The following is a 14,092-nucleotide window of genomic DNA, read 5'->3' as shown; positions in this document are numbered from 1 at the left end:
TGTCTGGACAAGTTAGATATGTCTGCTTAGCCCAAATTTCTCCTATGGCTGAAACTGCTGTTTTCCATTCTGTCACAAACAGTTGCATACCATTATGCTATTATGTACTGCGTTAGCAGTAGCTAAGTTTCAGTCATGAAAAGGAAGCACACAAAAGTTTTATGATTGTTATCCGAATGCATGTGAGTGCTATGCGTCTTGAGTATGGCTGGTCTACATCATCCCTGAAGAACCTGCCACAGCTTTCTTGTCATGCGTCTGTGTGTACATGAGTACAAGAATTGTCCCAGATCCTGTCCCAGCTCCTACTGCAAGCCATACTTCTATTGCGGCTGCTCAGAAAAGGTGCAAATTGCTTTAAGGACTGATTTAGCCTGTCGTACTGGAATGTAATTGTCTATTACAGTTGTATTAATTTTGTTTTAAAACATGCAAAAATACAGATATTTGATCAAGAATCAAGACTACCAAATGTTAGATTATAGAGGTTTGGTAGATGTAGCTTTTTCAACTGCTGATTCTTCTCACATTATAAAATCACAGCACAAGGGATACAAGGAAAGCTACTGGAAATTACCTTGTATTTAGCATACACAGAAGCTTGTTATTCTTACCACTCAAGTGAACTCTCTTATCTTGCTGTGATGCAAGGTGATTTACAGAGTCATGCCCCTCAGCGAAAGGCCATTCCCCAGCTGCTGATAGCACACTTTTGCCCCCTAGTAAGGCTGGGATAATTTCAAGCTGTTTGCTCCTGGGTGAGGACCTCAGATTTAAAACCTATTAAGGATGGAGCAGAGTGAATCATGATTTTAGATGATGGGAAGTACACTGTAGATCAGCTAACAGTCTCACATGTGAATTCTGTCATGTATAAAAGAACAGGAGATGCGAGTTTGTTGATTTATAGCTGACAAAGCCTCCAAGAGAAAAAGATGGAGATCTGTAGGCAGAGGGGAAGTTAAAGATGAAGATAATACCTGATAATTTAATTTTAGCCTAACTTCATATCACTTTGATTACTGGCTTAAACAGATCTTTATGTCAGCAGACATACCTCAGGGGAATCCTATGGACTCATACCTGTTATGGATACTCCATACTCTTGCCAGCATATCCCCAGAGGGCTTCTAAGACATCTACAGCTCAAGCAAAAAAAAATGAGATTTCACTTATTTTTCACTGTGTAACTTCACACGGTTCATTTTTTTAGAACCCATGGTCAACAACTTCTTATACAGCTACTTTTCATGTATGCTAATATTAGCAAAATTCAGAGTTTGTTCTGGTGAACCAGTCTTTGCTTTCAATACCAGAACAACATTCCTCCTTTCCTCTTGTATCAGAAGGCAGGCAGGGGGACAACTGATACTAACAGCAGATACACAAACAGTGGTTTCACAGAAAGGATCTCTCTTCTGCTAAAATACTTGCGTTGATCATTTTATTTCAGTTATTTATATTATGACTCTCATCTAAAACTGTTTATCAGAAACTTCTTAAATGCTTTGGCTTTTTTTCCTGGAGACTGACAACTATATTTTTATTTAAGTTCATTATATCAAAACAGAGTGTGTTTGTTTGACCCCTACTCCATGGCCAGCTGTGGCCAGCAGTTTAGTGCATCCCTTGGCAGCAGAAGGCATAATGTCAGACTCAGCACCAGCACAGGAAGGCAAAATTGTATTTGCCTACATGTGAGTAATGGTAGTTGTTTCTATGGCTTTCAGGTGATAACTGAAAGAGCTTTAATATAATCCACACAGGCATACATCTCCTTCTGTTCTCACTTGTCAGGTTTCAGATGGTACTTTTGGCAATGTGGTGCCAGCAGTTTGACTACTGAGCACACGCTGAATTCTCACACCACGTCTCCAACTGGAATCAAGGGTCATTGGCAGAAGAGACCGGTGAAAAATCTGTTTCTCAATACCGAGGCTTGCAGTTGATGAGCACTTTCATGTCAATACTAACTTCACTTCACTAAATGTATTTACTTAGTAATGCCAGCTTCTTTTTACAAATTTCCTTAACTATTTATTGCAGCTGCTACTTGGCTCAATGCATATTGTGATGAAGGATAGAAATTACTGCTGCATGGAAAAGGGATCATTACAGCCTTAATCTAAAATGAGCTGCCCAGGGTCATTTGGATATTTCCGATTTAGAGATTAAAGTTGTCTCATGCTGTGAAATGTAATGTAAAAATAGCCATCTCTGTCCTAGAGACCTCACTTCCAAGTGATATCATGACACTTGCCTACTACAGGCAAAGGCTCTCATTCCAGCCCATAATCATAATGAGAAGATACTCACTCATGCTGTTTGCAGACTGCCAGTTACTGAAAATTAAGTATATGATATGCCTGTCAAATATAAAACAAATTATGTAAGTAAATGTATATTTATTAAATATATAGTTCATATCCACAAATACATATGGAAAGCAGCCAAGAATATTTGGCTTATAATATATGATCATTGAGGGAAAAAAGAGGAAGATGTGGGGAAGACAAGGTAAAAATAGAGGAGATAGAACTACGAGCTGCAAAAGAATGTTTATATATTTTAGTACTCTGAGATCTTTAGAAAAACCACAAAGCATGAGCGTCTCTAATAACTTGTCAGCAGCACCATCAAAATCTAGCTAAATGAAGTCTGAGTCTGAAATCAGTTTATCCATTTCAATAGGTTTTTGATATTTCCAGCTTTCATAAACAAGCCATAACTAGCAGCAGGTCTCAATTGTGGTTTAAAAGGAGAGCATTCAGCAGATTTTTCTTGCAGAGTATTCTAACCACTGTATGTGAGGGGCAGCTACTGACCTCACCTTTAAAGGCTAGGGGTATGGGAAAATTTTCAGCAGAAGTAACTTGGTATTGTGCCAGTGACTTTAATGAAGCTTCTCTGATTTCTACCAGATGACGATTTGGCTCAGAAAAAAAAAAAAAAGTCAGTGAAAGTCCTAGCACTTTCCTAAAGGAGGTGAGAAAACAGCAGGTTCAAGCTGGCATAGTGAGGACTGCAAGCTGTACTCCTTTGATGGATGATTTGAGTATCACTATGACTGACACATATCCAAATTATTTGGTGAGCAGCAGCAGTTCTGTCTAAATACTCAGATGATCTCCCTGACTCACATCCAGTTGACTGGGTGGGAGTGAGGTCTGCCTAAATTCTATGAAGACTATGATGCTTCCTAAACTGCTTTTCTTTGCAACCCTTGCTTCCCCCCCCCCAAAAAAAAAAAAAATCTATCACTGAGCCTCAAACAGAATTGTTCTTATCAGACATTTGGACTTGCTCTTTGTACGTACAAATCTCATAACTTCTATTTGCTGAGGAGGTAGAAGGTCATTTCCTCTGTCTTTTGCTGTGAAAATAGCTGTAGCAAGGCAGATGAGGAAGTCATTTGCCTTTCTTCATGCTTGAAGGAGTTGGATTTTCTTTTTCTAAGGGATGAAGCTCACTGCTACCTGTGGTGAATACAACAAGAACTCTACCCATTCCAAGTGCATATTGCTTAAGCACGTAATCTTCTTAAGCACATTAGTTTCACATGTCTTGACTCCGTCCTATTAAATGCATGTGCTATTACAGGAATAAGCTTTGTATCAATGAGTTGCATAATTTAATGATTAGACCAGCCTGAGGTTCACAGGCAGATTTATCTGGTAATCAGAATCAGTAGATGAGGGAGTTTTGCCTATCCAAAAATTCCTTTAATAACAGCAATAATCTGCTAATACATCCAGTAAAACATGGGAACAAAAATTTTGCTTGAAAAAGAAGTTGAGAGTTGGAAACAGTTGTTGTTGAGTGCACTTGGAAAGCTCTCTGAGAAATGCACATCCCATGGAAAAATCAAAGTATTTGCATATACTACAAGCTCATGCCTCTAGTCAGTTAAGGTTAGGGTCTGATTTTTCATGCCCCTGAAGTTACTGCAATTGAAATAAAAACAAGTTAAGTTTTGAATATATTAAAATAGATGTGATACTTTTATTGAAAAATACTACTTATTGGTGAAACTCCATCTTTTGTTTCTGGTTTTCTCATTTTAACAAAAACATACACTTCAGAGCACTTGCTGACTTGGGATCTTGTCACACAAGTCAAGATTTATTTTGACAAGGAGTCTAGATTAAAATGAAGTAAAATTTTCAGACAAGTGACTTCATCAAAGCACCAGTGTGCAAACTCCAAAAGAAACCATTTTATAAATCTAAGGTGTTCTTGCTCTAGAAGGATACCAAAGTGCTTAGCAAATCTTACATTTGACAGTCACTTCATCCACTAAACAAAAATGCCAGATGCATGATGTTTTGAGAAGGAATGCAGAGTTTAACAGACAAACAAAAAAACAGAGTCAGTCAAAGCTAGGTATGACATCTTTGTCAGCCCACAAAGCAATAAATGGATTTAAATGGAACATCTTTGCCACCTTCCTGCTCCCATCACTGTTTCTCTGTACAACCCCAGCTTAATTTCAGCCACAGTCTCCTACAGAGATTCCACATTGCAGTTTCCTTTCAGGCTTCACATTTCTCTTGCACAAAAGACTCTATTATTTAAAATATCAATATTTGCATTTTAAAAGGCCTGTTTGTTTGCTTGACTGAGGGTGGAGAAGAAGATAGGGAGAAATGAGATGTAAACATGGGGACTATAGCATGCCAGGACAATGAAAGTATTTCATAAACATCTGTTTAAAAGTTATGGAAGGAAAATATAAGGGAGATTGACTCTAATAAGAACATCTTCTTACAAAAACAATGAAGTGCACAATATATAAATAAGCTTCCAGGAAATGCTCAAAGAAATTATCTTTGAGCTGGTTTTCTCTAATAAACTTAAAGAATGTCATACTGCTATCATTACCATCCCAAGAAGGTTTAACTTGCTAATGCTCAGAAAGAATCATTTCTGGTCAGGAAAACTGAAGGGAAATGAAGCAGAGAAAAGTTACCACATTAGTGTTAAGGAAGCTGAAGTAACATAGGAGACAGATTTTGACAGCCGTTTTTTTTTTTTTTTTTAAATGAGCAGAGAAGTCAAAATGATAAACAGTTTATAACAGCAAAATAAATGTTTATGTAGATGCAACTAAATAGGCCTTAAAAGGTGATCTACTCAGCTAACCATAAAACATATTATAGTTATAATAAATACTGTATCAAAATCAGAAATGGAAAATAAGCTGTATATAAACTGAAAAGTGAACTAGAGAAATACAACAAGGTAGAACACAGTGATATATTTGAGGGTATATACCAGAAATAATTCAAAAAATCATAGTTATACCTTTGCCTTTAAGAACATTGTTCAGATGCAGTGAAATGTTGCAATGGAGACGTGAGTTCACATTTTTATTGGTGTTACTTCCAGATTCTTTGCTACTAATTATTTCTGCGAATATAAAAAATGACTTATTTTGTATACCTAGTGGCTATTCCTCAGGTACTCATGAAGTTGCTTTAATAAGGAAACTCAACTATTTTCCCTTGTAGGAGGGACAACTGAATTTTTTTGAATAGTATTAATCCACAAATTATGAATGACTTTCTTCTTCATATTGTTTTGGTAAGTTAATTCAATATATAACTACTTAATCACAAAAACTAGCCTTCTGAAATGTCCAGGGTGGAGATCTCCAATTAATTAGAATAAAATTCATGGAGCTCATGAAAAAATAAAATAGATAACATATTTCAGACAAGAAGAATATTTTAGTAGCTAATACAGACACTTTACTGCCAGTATTCCCAGATTCTATTATTAGCTTTATTAAACATTAACAGCATAACTCACATCACCTCAGTTTTGCTATCTGAAAGTATACCTCTCCCCTAAGTTAGCTGCCAAACCTCTCAGTACTCAGTAAAAGGAAGAAAGTACTTATATCAGCCATAGAAGGATGGCTGACTCATCCCATGCTAAAATAGATGCCCTCCGAAGATGACTATTGGTTATAAAGAACATTTAGGTGATTACTGTTAGGAGATGTAAATCCCATAATCACAGCATAACCATAAGTTATTCAGCTCATCTGTGCTTCAATTTTCTGTCACTAGAAGGGAATAATAACGTTCATTACTTTACAAGTGTGAGAGTGAATACATCAATGCTTTTTCCCCATTTGTCATTACAAAACCTTTTAATAAAACAGGTATTTAATGATAAGGTTGCATTTTACTTTATTTCATACCTATTCTAAATTCAACCCACATAGGTAGTCTTACGGCTAATTATGCAATGCTAGACTTTCATTTTTAGACAGTCTTCAGCCTTGCTAACAGGTATATTAGTATTTATTCCAACAATTTGTTATTTTCTTTTTAAAAATGATTGAAATAGCTAATATTAACATAATGTACATAATATGCTGCAAAATGCCACAGAGGTATGGAATTGCCCCAGGTCCATGCTAGGTATGGTTTTGAGTTCTTAGTTACCTCAGCAGCAAAGAAAGATTTCACAGTTAAGAAACAAATCAATATTAAGAGATGAAGCTTGGTGGTGTGGCGGCCACATACAATCTGATTCTGTGCAAAATGGTACATAGAATGTATTTCTCATACATATATTCCCATCTTTCCCTACTGCTAAGGTTTCAGGGTTCATATCTTCCTCAAATAAGACTGATCATACAGTTCCTTCCTTGTTCCTACTGCAAACTGATTTTGTTAGTGCTCCATACTGATTTTGTCATAAATTTAAAAACGTTGGGAAGAAATAAAACCAAAGCAAATTTTATCCCTATGCTGAACCAAAAGAGAAAAAAAAAGGAAAAAAGTGTTCTGCTGCAAGGTAGCTGGTCTCATGGTCTCATCTTTGTTCATAAAAATCAGAGACAAATGCACTCCTTGCTCTTGATGCAGCTACAAAAAGTATGTATTAAGATCCAATCACATAAAAGTGCTGCAAGTACCTTGATGTTGGTCAGCCATGAAACAAAAGGGCCAGAGGTGAAGGTGATTCACACCTGCCAACTTAAAATTCATACCACCTACATGGCTTTGGTTGTGATGATAGTTTGGTGTAGGGGTCTACAGAAGAACTGTCTGTGCGACATTTAACAACCAGACCACATTCAAAGCAGCAGAGATCCCAAGATCAACAACTTGCTCCCCTCTGTTGCTCTCCCTAGCAAACACAAGAATGTTTTCTTACTGCACACATGGCTAAACTTAAAATGAGAAACAAAAATAGTAAAAACTAATCTATGACAAATAATCGCATTTTAGCAAGTATCTTTTTGATTGTACAAGTATACATGCACAGCTCAGAGCATGAGTGTATTTTTGCAGCCTTGCTTGCTTAGATCCATTTAAAATACATAAATAGTGTTGGAGATAACAATATAAGCTAAAGTGATTTAACCAAAACGGAAAGGGAGAAAGTGGAAAATGTGAGGCACTAGAGTAAAGTAAAGGAGGTTCGGGCTTACATTGCTAAATTGCAATGCTTCTTACGCTATTCAAATTTTTTCTGTGCTTGAAAGCCACCCTAGATGCATAGCATATGAGGGTGTTTATAGCACAGATTATAAACTGCTCTCAGAAACATTTGGCACAAATGTATTTCCAAAGATAAAAAATGGCTTAGGACCAAAAAGAAATTTAGGGATTTGAGGTCATTGTTTTTACGCACCTCAGAGTGTCCTTGGCTTTATCTAAGCATGGGCTTGTGAGGGGAAAAAAAAAAGAAAAAAAACGGAAAAGCATATCAAATTTTAACTCTAAAAATTGATTTTTTTTTCTCTTCTTGATTTCTAGAAATCTACAGTTCTTTCTTCTATTTTTAGCTCCTGTAAATCAGAGATTACAGAGACTTAAAGAATGAACAGAGTAACTTCCCACACTTGTTCTGGGAACAGTTAAGTACTAAACATTGGAATAAAATCCTCCAATTTAAGCACAACTGAAGAGTTTTCTAAGACTGGTAAATAATGGCTCTACTTGAGCTGGAAAAGCAGAACTTGAGGCATACCTACAGTGAGATGTATTCTGGCTAGAGGCAGAACTGTGCAGCCTGAAATGAAAAATTTGAGTACGTTTGTGCTGGTGAGACACTTGTAAAGAGCCCTGCTTTTAGCACTGACTCCTTTTCATGCAAGTTCTGTACTTGAGAGGATTTTCCTAATCATAAAAGCAAAAAGTATGTAACAAAATTGGGATAACCATGAAAAACTTCTTAAACTTTTTCATCCCAGATTTCCTGAAAGCACTCCATTTTGTAGGCTGGTCATTAAATTACCTTCCACTGGCAATAGCCTCAGGCATAAAATGCAGCGACCAAGGAGCCTGGAACAGGAGATAAACCATACAAACCAGAGGGCCAGCCTAGACAGTTGCTGCTCTGTGACTTTATTCAGAATCTAGGATTAAACCCCAGCTGTAGTAGAAATCCCATGGGAATCCATCAAAGGTCCTCAATGCCTTTCTTTCTGTTGTTAAGAACAGCTCAGAATCAGGCCACTAAGAACAGATTCTTTGCTGTCTATGCATCAGCCATGTGTTTTGTATTACACTTTGCAGTAGTGTGGCTAGATTGCTTTTCCCACTGTCACACTCATTTTGGAAAAAAAAACAGCAAAGGCATCGAAAGGTCTTTGTATGAAGCTTCAACAGCCACTGTTTAGTCAGATTCCAGTGGCTAACACACTATCCTACAGTACCAATCTAGTGACTCCCTTCTCCATTGTTGCACATCAAAGTGCACCCTTGTTAATCAAGCTAAACAAATTAATGCGGCTGTGTTATGACTTGCTGAGTCTGAAATCTTTTTTTTTTAAATTATATAGTGTTGTGTTTATTGTGGTTGATTCTGCAGAAAGCTTTTATTGTCCAAGTATACAGCGTATTCATGAAATATGAAGGAAGAGCCTACATGAATATTAAAGTTTATGACATTAAGGAGGAGAGGAAAATTAACATGCAAAATCACCACAGTAAAAATTTTTATGGACTATTCTAAAATTGCATGTTATTTCATCTTTAGAGTTGTCCAGAAAAGTACATGAAATACCAAGCTCCTAGATATTAATATTGTTCTTAACAGTCCTTATATAGATAATCACTGCTCAAAGCTGCACTGTTGTATAAAGAAATCTTTTGGTACTGTTGACAAAGTTCTTGGGTAATACAATATCTACAGTCTTTAAAATTTCAGAAAGCTGACTTTGGGACAGACATATGTAGATCCTCTAAGGAGCTGAGGAACTTTCCGTTCCCTTACGTGTGATTATCAAATAGATCTCTCTTCAGATTTATCCTCTCAACACTTTTACAGTTTTGGGGAGTTATGGATCATTATATACAGTATATACTCAGTATATATATATACACACACACATATATAGTCTCAGTAGATCCCACAATAGTCTCACTCCATTATGATTTCTCTGCTACAGTTCTGTATTTTATTCAGTTTATTAAATACATTACTCACATTCACGTAAAAAAATCTTATGCAAAGTCTCTATTTTTGCCTGTCCAGTTTGGTGGTGTTTAATTAGTGTTTTGTTTTTCCATATCTGTAAAACCTCAGACCTTAGCTTAAACCAAGATGTTAGCTGATTGGCATCAGAAGGGAGGAGAAGAGAAATAAGGAATTCCAAATTTGAAATCAGACCTAGATTAAATACATGAAAGGCATTTTCATTTTTTACTACATTCAATGGTTATTCTTGATGCTGATCATGCATGAACTCAGCGGTACGCAAAAAAAAAAAAAATACAGACAGGCCAGAATTTGATCTGGCACTAGTACAGCATTTAGAAGTAATTGAATAATCATTGTCATGTAAAATACCATATTATTACCATTCATTAAAGGCAGATTCCTGTTCAAGTTTTTGATGTAGCTAATCCTAGCACTAGAATATAATGCTGCATTTTAAAAGCACTTCAGGTGTGGTGATTTGTGTACTATTTTTGTTTCCTTTGGCCTAATTATATACCTTACAAACCTCCTACATAATTTGACAGGCTGAAATGTGCAATTCCCTGTGATGTTGTATTTTGACATAAGCAATCAAAACGCTTTTTAGTTTGTAGAAAAAATCTGCCAGTGTCTAATTCTGGAGGTAAATTGCTCAAGGAAATCAGGAAAGGCCAAGACATTGCTTAATGCATTCACACACAACACTTCAGTGATTTGGTGTTTGGAAGATTAACATAGCAGATGTGAAATTAGTATTTTTTTCATTACATTTCCTAGTTTTTATATTATTGAAGACCAAGGGAAAAATTATATTTAATAAGACATTTATGAAACTGGCATAAGAAAAAAAATCTGTTCTGCATACTTTCCACTTTGCTGTTATTCATTTACCATTAAAATTGTATGGTTGCTGGATTTTGACCAAGATTACGTAATAGATTTTAGTTACATTTTAAGCTTTCAGATATCTAAGAAACGTACTAATATACACAGTTAAAAATTTTCTCCCCAAAACCCTAAATTTTAATAAACAAGATGAAATTGGAAGCAGGTACCTGATCTAAATCCATCCCATACCCACCACCATCAGTACCAGATTTAGGACTGTCAGGACACCCCCTTCTCTTTTCTAGAATGCAAAATTTCTTCTGCAATCAGGCAATGAGAATTTTCAGACAAGAGAGATGGATTTGCATGAGGCAGTCAGTGGGCCCATAATTTCAGTCAGTTGCTGAAAAGCATTCATTCAGACAAAAAAAAATGCCTCACCATGCAACTTAGGTTCTTTCTTAAGGAATCCAGTCAGCTCCTCATATGAGACACAGGGTACAAGTTCTCCCGACAGAGGTTAAATCTTTCTGTATATCTGGATCACTAGTGAATTAAAATGGAAAAATGAAAGGTTCGAGAAATGTTGTGACAGCCAAGGAGATTTCCCAGGCCACTAGCTATTCCTCAGTAAAAGCAACAGTTTATGTTTTTAATCAGAGCTGCTCTGGTTAGATGTAGAAACATTTCCCTTTATTTTCCAATTGCACCATGAATTGTTTTTTCTAAATAAATGAAAGTATGAACGGAAAAGATAAGAGCTTCAGTGAACTTGTAATCCAGATAATAAAATATCTTGACTTTTCAGAAAAGAATGTTGAATGAGGCAAAATATTATCCCTTATAAGAAATAGCTAAGGAGTATTCAGAAATGCAAGACAGGCTAATGGTCTGTTTTTCCTGAGGGCACTGTACATAGAACCTAATTTTTGATGCCTACTAAATGGAAATTGAGTCTGATCGAGTCCTTCTGTAAGAAAAAACGTCTTGGTCTGTTCTCAATGTTGAAGATGAACTAAGATGAATCCTTCTAAGGTTTAGAACATGCTGCATACTACTGAAAAAAAAAAAGACACTGCTCTAGCAGTGTGCTCCATTTTTTGGAAGTAAGACATCAGTTTTTTTCATTATTAGACTATTTCATATAGATTGGAAGGGTTCAAAAAGTCTAATACACAAAACACTTAAGAATGTTTTAAAAACAAAACAAAGAACATTTAAAGACTGGAGTGGCACTGAAGATCAAGACAAAAGATTATATGCATTAGAAATTAGACTAATATATAAATTGAAAGGATGAGAGGAGAGATCATTTGGAAACTGAGAAATTCCCACAGGACCCTGTGGTGAAGACATAGCTTGTTTACTGTTTCTCTCAGTAGTATTTGGACTCAAAAGCCTTAGGAAATAAATATAATCTATACCACTAAGACACTGAAAACCCCTGATGAGCAGAGAAAAAGATGAAACACATGATTTGCCTTCCTTTCTATTTCAGTCTTTGCTCCTCCTCATTGTATTTTTCGTGTACTCTTTCTCCCACAAAGTTTATTTACAATGTTTTGAGAACAAATACATACAATAAGACTAGCTCACCAGAATGAAAAAGTTCAGTTCAGCCTAAAAATGCCCTCCGAATGACAAGCACACAGCCAACTGTGATGTTTTGGGCCTACTCTACTTGCTTTATTTTGATGATCTCTATTTGTCCGGTAAATTCAAAGTTTTGGAGAAATACTGAAGTTGTTTTCTGTTGTTCACTTGCCCCACACCAGTAAGTGATATACGTGTGACTTATGCAGACAGCTGGTATCTTCAGATGGACTAAAACTACTGTGCAGTAGTTGTACATCTAGAATTCTGGATAAATGTAAAAATAATTAAGTTCCTTCAGACAGCATTTCCCTTCAGGGAAAGAGAGCACATCCAGCACTATTGTGCTTGTATCTCCCTGGTTTGTCAGAAGCTGAAAAGCATTCTTACATTCAGATGTCTGCAATAGAAATAATTCTCTGGTTTCCACAGAGAAAGATTTCTGGTCACAAAGAGAACTATTTTTGAACACCTCTGTCTAGAAAAAAGTCTCTTAAGACATTCTGATCAAATCTTACAGAAAGGTTTTGTACCTGTCAGATCTTTAATACAGGGAATTTGTGGTATTACATTAACTGCTCTCTTCGTGAAATAGAAGCACCAATTACCACATAAAAACTGAATTTTCTCTAGTTTTTCCCCCCCCAATTAATTTTTCTGCTCCTAATACTCAGAATTAACTTTGTTTTTCTGACTACAAAAAGCAAACATCAACATCATTTCTGGCAGCACAGCAGAATCGTCCCTTCATCCTTCCTCAAAGTTTTATCCTTTTTAACGCTAACATAAATATTAGCCAGATTTTTGAAACCCGTATGGTTTCTCCTACTCTTAATACCACTTTTCCTCTGTTCTTACAAGCACACGAAAAAATTCCTAGCCAATTCCGCAAGTACACTGATTAAGTTAAAGTAACTGTGAATTTTACTGTTTGCATTTACTAAACGCTCAGCATAAAGCACACAAGGCTGTGCCCTGATGTGTTTTTACAGTCAGTGGTTCCACAAACTGAAGGAAGGGCTGCAGCTCTGGTTTAGATCTTTCTCCAGCGAGGAAACCTGTATCACTGAGAATCTATAGGGTAGTACCAGTTTCCTACTCAAGTTCAGCTTCTTACAAACTCTAACTTCCTCTGGAGGGATTTTGGTAATGGTCTCCCTTACTAAAATCTGACCAATTCTGGTCTTTTCAGTTCAGTGTATCATTAAGAAACCATAAAAACAAACAAACTGACAGACATATGAGAAAAAAGCACTTTAAAAGAAAAGATTCTTAACGTTTGAGGTTTGGTGAATGGTTCTGTTCTCCTTCCAAGACTTTAAATTACATTTCCAGGCCAGGAGGGTTATAAGCTACTTAGTTTAAAACTCTTAAAAATCCAAACACTGACTGGATTAACTACAAGGGTGCAAGGACATGTTTCTGTTTCTTACTCCAGCCCCTCCCCCATCTGTCAGCATGCATGAATTAGAGCTGAATCTGACTGTTGAGTTAAACTGTACAGTACCAGTGCAAATGAACTCCTGGCTCCAGGTTATGTATACACCCACAGTTCCACCATTGCATCTCTGTTATAGAAAGTTCTGCTGATGTGAAATAATAAAAAATTCTGAGGCTACAACGATAGCAGCATCAGTATATCGTTTGTTCTCATGCTCTCCTCTGACAGGTAAATCACAAACACCACCAGCTCTGCTGTTTCTCCAGAGATGGGATAAATGGAGAAGAGGTACCCTTCTGTAGCAATAGGAAAGATCAACACAATAGAAAAGGCATTACAAAAGAGGTGGATGGACTGGCATGATAGAAAGGTACTATGAAGGAAGAAAATTGCTCACCCACAACAGAAGATTCTAGGTTCACAAGGAAAAGCTCCCTGAAGGACGGATCTCCAGAAAGAGATCCTTCCTCAGGGGCAGTCAGCCCTTAAATGAAGCCTAAGAGGGGTGGAGCCAGGCTCCACCCCTTCTGGTCACACAGGTGAATTGCCTTCACCTGTGCTCCCAGGGTTGACTGGGTCTTTCCTCCAGGTGCTCAATCAGTGCTTCAGGCCATGATTCAACAGTTCCCATATACCTTCCTACCACCGGCTTCTAGTAGATTGTGTGCAACATGTCAGAATTATTAAATCATAAGTTAATATGATGTTTGTAGTTCTTTTTTCTCTCTCAGGAGGTTTTATCACTTCATAAACTTGTCCTCCTAAGTATACTGTAAGACTGAA

General features: G+C 36.6%; 1 long non-coding RNA gene across 46 annotated transcripts in view; it reads right to left on the bottom strand.

Moving 5' to 3' along the window:
- Positions 1 to 14,092, bottom strand: part of LOC110402005 — a 316,902-nt gene that overhangs the window by 289,919 nt on the left and 12,891 nt on the right. For 3 of the 46 annotated variants that reach the window (XR_002440753.1, XR_002440748.1, XR_002440758.1), the window contains exons 2-3: positions 2,317 to 2,366; positions 1,084 to 1,139 (exon numbers count right to left, since the gene is read on the bottom strand). The exons of 25 other annotated variants lie outside the window; for them this stretch is intronic. This is a non-coding gene — a long non-coding RNA (uncharacterized LOC110402005). Of the gene's footprint in view, positions 1 to 614; positions 781 to 1,057; positions 1,146 to 2,316; positions 2,367 to 5,304; positions 5,410 to 13,706; positions 13,790 to 14,092 lie in introns of those variants that run through there. 18 more of the 46 variants (XR_002440769.1, XR_002440766.1, XR_002440768.1 and 15 more) reach the window with 14 other exon arrangements.

The sequence above is a fragment of the Numida meleagris genome, chromosome 6, assembly GCF_002078875.1.
Source record: "Numida meleagris isolate 19003 breed g44 Domestic line chromosome 6, NumMel1.0, whole genome shotgun sequence".
Classification (NCBI taxonomy): Eukaryota; Metazoa; Chordata; class Aves; order Galliformes; family Numididae; genus Numida; species Numida meleagris.
The sequence above is the reverse complement of the archived record's forward strand: the minus strand, read 5'-3'. Positions and strand labels throughout refer to the sequence as shown.